We start from the raw sequence: 5,022 nt of genomic DNA, 5'->3' as shown, positions 1-5,022 counted from the left end.
TAGATAGATAGATAGATAGATAGATAGATAGATAGATAGATAGATAGATAGATAGATAGATTTATATATTACTAATGTTTAGTTAATTTTTTTATTTCAGTTTAAATTTTTATTTTAAGTTAGTAATTTTACTAATTCAATTTTAATAGCAATCTGTCACAGTTTTATTTTGTTTGTTTGTTTGTTTATTTAATTATTTATTTATTTGAAATTTCATACATTTTAGTCATTCACTATTCATCTGTTGGCCAAAACAATGGTTACTTAAATTATTAAATACTCATTTCATTAAATAATACTTACAATATTACAAAACACCTTTTTCATTCTGCTGAAGAGCTAATAAATAGCCTATTTAACATGTTAAATGAACTGCACCTTCTTCACAGGCAATTATGCATAGAGAGAGAAAGAGACTTTAAAATAAATAAATCAATGAATGAATAAATAAATATATCTTATTCACTGGAGTAAAAAAATGTGACTTTCCCATCTCTCCTATCTTCAATATCCCTCTTCAAGGTCTCCAACTCATTAATTGTAATCATTGAGCCTTATCTAACTATTAACCCCATTGTACAAAAAATTTAAGGGGGTCTGAATACTTTCCGTACCCACTGTATATCTGTGTGGTTCTTAACCAGTGAAAAGGCAAGAAGGCTATTGGTATATAAAAAAAAAAAAAATCACACTAATGGAAACCATTTAATCAAATCGTATGACGCCGTAGTAATCTGACAATGTGATATTATAATTCAAATATCAATGCAGATTTAATTTGCCCGCAAAATATTTTGCCATTTTTATGCCGAGAAACGTAGAACTTTTTAATGAGGAAGTAATTGATACTGCAGCAGCCATACATCCGAATTAAAAAACACACCATGCGTGACCCTCGCACAACATTTGAATATGACCAATGAGTCACAGTAGTTCTGTCGCACCTGGAGGGTTTGTTAGTGCATCCGGCTGTGCTGTTGAACTGTATTGTGCGCCTGATACAACTATATCTGTAAATTAAACTCGAGGTCAAGGTGAAGCGAGACCAGATGGGCTGTCACTGCAGATTACCCCCGTCTTATGATCTAAGAGGGTCCAGAGCTCTCGGGCAGCTAGCCACCAGGAATGTGTCGTTAAAATCTGAAATGACCAAGCGAGATCCTCTCCTCCTCCTCGTGCCCTTATCTTTCAAAGAGGTGCGAGCATTTTCTGCAGCGCTTTGAGGTAATGTGCTTATAATGGATGTAAGAATGTTACTCTCCGCTCATGTAGACCGTGTCTATTTCTCATGAAGCCCTAATCATCAAACAGTCTACTGCCTCAATAAGACCGGAGACCATTTTAACATAATGACAACAGGGAAAGTTCTGCCATAGTAAATTTTCGATCTAATTGAGATCATTTGTCTTCGATAACATTTCAAATGAGCCTTAATGATATTGAGCAGCAGACAGTGTCACATTAAAAGCCTCTAAAACACATGTGGAGCCGTCATTAATTTTTTCAATCAAAAGAGAAAAATGTTAGGCACAACTCTGCCATTAGGTTGCTACAGAACGAAAATGCCTGTCAAAGTCACGACTTCTTGATTTCTCTGCATATTCACCACCAACGGGGTGAAGCCTGACGCGAGGCTTGACTTCTTGTTGTGGTGGAAACAGTTTAATCACAGCATTTAGCCCGAGTAGGGGACCGGGCGTCATACGGAGAGCTATTTGGAGAGACCAATGACCCATGGACTGCAATGAACTGTGGGAAACGGCTCCAGTCCGGAGGGACACAGCGTGGTTACTGCAGCAACGCGGCATAAGATGCTCACACACATCAATCATTTTGATTATAGAAAGCAATCAGAAAGATGACACTGGCGCGCTTGTATGTTGTTGTTTTTCTCGTGTGGCATCGTAAACTTGTCGCACATCATAGATTATAACACATGAAGTTCACTTCAAAATTAAAATTTTTCCATCATTTACTCACCCACAAGTTGTTCTAAACCTGTATGACTGTATGATTTTTTTTTAATAATTTTGGTAACCACACTGTTGCTGATCTCCATTGACTTCCATGGTATGAAGGAAAAAAATATTTATATACTATTGATGTCAATGGAAACCAGCAACTGTTTGGTTACCAACATTCGTCAAAATATCTTATTTTGTGTTCAGCAGAAGAAGAACAAATCATACAGGTTTGGACAGAATTAAAATGTTTGGGTGAACTAACCTTTTAACTGCATAAGGAGCATGTAAAATAAAATAAAATAATGCACAATTTAACAACCAATATATAATATCGGTCAATAACCAATATAATGGGCATACCTAATTTTATGGTCATTGTACATGCATCATGTACTTGCTTATTTTTTTGTGTTCAGCAGAAGAAAGGAATTCATACAGGTTTGAAACAACTCGAGGGTGAGTAAATGATGAGATAATTAAAAAATTTTGGACGAACTATCCTTTTAAGTCCATGAGGAGCATGTAAAAAATATGCAACCTGGCCTCATGACGAAAATGTACCTCTGAGAACTTTTCGCAAGACGCGAATATGTACCTATATGTATGTTTCGTGACATATTCAATGTGCAACCTGGTCTCATAAAAATAGGTACCTCTGTGTACTTTTTGTGCAACACCGTTTTTACATACCTTACTGCACGTTTCGCCGCAGTTTCAAAGAAAAATGTCCACTGAGTGGCGCTAAAACACGGGTTCAATATGTGAACCCTGGTACGTTTTTATTACGTTGCTATAGGTACGTATTGCTGTGCTTTTATTATATTGTTTCTGGTACATATTGCGGCGGTTCAGAATTAAAATATCTGTGTACTGTCGCTAAAATTTAATGCTCTATCGTGTTGGAAATATTCCCTACACCAAACCCAACCCTAAACCTACCCGATAGTGTTAACAAATGCAAAACTGATATAAAAACGCATTTGTTGATGCAACCGTGCCATTTCAACTTCCATATATGCAGATTTGAACGGTTTTGCCGAACCGTAGTTACACGGGATTCGAACCAGAGATCCTCGCCTCTCAAGTACGTCTCCGTACTCCGTGAGCTACCGAAAAAAAATACCTACAATCGATGAAAACCCATAGATATGAAGCTGGATATGTGCGATGCTAACGTTCAAAAGCATCAGTTTTCAAATCTCCCAGCATATTAATATTGTTTTGAAGTCATTACATGATATTCTTCAAGTAATAGTGCGAAAATTACGCTTTTTATTAATCGAAACATTTGCGTGAAAAGGAATGCAATGTGGGGTTTGGGTTTTGTTTCATGTTTTCCATGTCTTTTATTTTGTAATAGTTTCCTGCTGTTAGTGTCATGCTTCCCTTGCCTCATGTCTCTCTGCCTTGTGTATTTGTCATGTTCTGATTGGTTGTCCTAGTCATGTGTCTTGTCTCCCATTGGTTTGTTCTTGTCATGTGACCCCCTTGTTTGCTATAAGTAGCCATCATGTTGCCATTGTCTCTCGTTGTGTATTGATGTTGTCACCCGCTGTCGGTGAGTCTAGTCTGTTATGCCTCGTCAAGTCTGTGACTCTAGTCTTCATCTGTTTGGATTATTTTTGGATCACTGTAAATAAACTGCACTTGGGTTCTTCACTACGCTTGCCTTCAGTGGACTGATTCGTTACAAGGAATAAAATGTGTCGGAGTTTCACTGCCTCTAGTGTTCATTTATTTTGGAAACTGCAGTGATATGTAACGTTACTTATTGGTACGCATTTCGCCTCTCGCTAAATAGTGCCCCCAGGTATGTTTATGCAATGAGACCATGCAGGTAGTCGATGTGAGATGTCCACTGGGTGCCGCTAAAACAGAGTGTTCCTTTCTTTTTCTTTTTTTCCCCCAGAACAGACAAACGTGCATATATTATGTTTTGTGTGACATTGCTTTTGTAGGTGTCACCGCAGTTCTGACTTGAAATGTCAGAAGGTATAATGTATAATGCTCCGTGATGTTTTAAAATAACATACCATCTGCACTAAACCTAAACCTACCCAATATTATGAACAAAAGCAAATGTGCCATAAAAACACAATTGCAAGCATGCTGTTTTAGCTTGTTTTTCGATCTCTCATCATGAGTCAAGTTTGTGTTTGTACCCAAGGATTCTGCATCCTAAGTCCAATTCCGTGCTGGCTGAGCTACCGAGCAAGCTTGTTACGTCCAAAAAGCGAAACATAAGAAGCCGTAACCATAACTGTGCACGGAAATGATTAACAAAGCTTGCTGTTGTACCACCTCTAGTGTTCATTTCTGTTGGAAACTGCAGTGATATGTACTTTCTGGTAAGTATTTTGTGGGTGAGTAAATTATTTAATTTTTGGGAGGTGAACTATCCCTTTAGCTGCATGAGGAGCATCAACCGTCTTCAATAAGCTGTCAATTACAGCACAGATCCCAAACTCTGTAAACTGATGGGAGAATTAGATTTGATGTAGGTTTCTTATTACCGGAGGCCATTTTTGAGATCTACTGTAACTTAAGTCAGCAAGGACAGAAATGTGTGAAGTGAACACCTTCCCTCTGCTGTTACCCGATTCAATAGCGTCAGCCTTCTTATCAAAGTCACGTCAATGAACGCGTGTGAAACAGCAGGTGTGTGACGGTGACCCACCAGGCTAAAAAGAGATCGATTGTCATGTATCTCTTTGATATTGCGTGCGTTTTAAAAACAGTTGCATCAGCGTTTAACATTCGCAGCTGGCATTTCTTCTTGAGGCTTCAGGATTTGAGACTCAGCTCTGCTCTCTTGTTCTTTTCTTTTTGGACTTTGCCGCATTAAATGCGATTATTCTGCTGAATGTGACTGTTTCACTTTAGTTAGAGAGACCTAACTTCTCGCAGAACTTTCAGTGCTTTTTATAACGGTTCAGTCAATTTAAAATGACAATTTTGTCATTGTTTCCTAACCCATAGGACTTCCTGTCTCTGTGGAAAACAAACCAATACTATTTTATGAATCTTTTTGCGAAGGTTGTTCCTTGCCGTGCAATTA

This window comes from Sinocyclocheilus grahami, unplaced genomic scaffold (genome assembly GCF_001515645.1).
Source record: "Sinocyclocheilus grahami isolate Dianchi unplaced genomic scaffold, SAMN03320097.WGS_v1.1 scaffold41.1, whole genome shotgun sequence".
Lineage (NCBI taxonomy): Eukaryota > Metazoa > Chordata > Actinopteri > Cypriniformes > Cyprinidae > Sinocyclocheilus > Sinocyclocheilus grahami.
The sequence above is the reverse complement of the archived record's forward strand: the minus strand, read 5'-3'. Positions refer to the sequence as shown.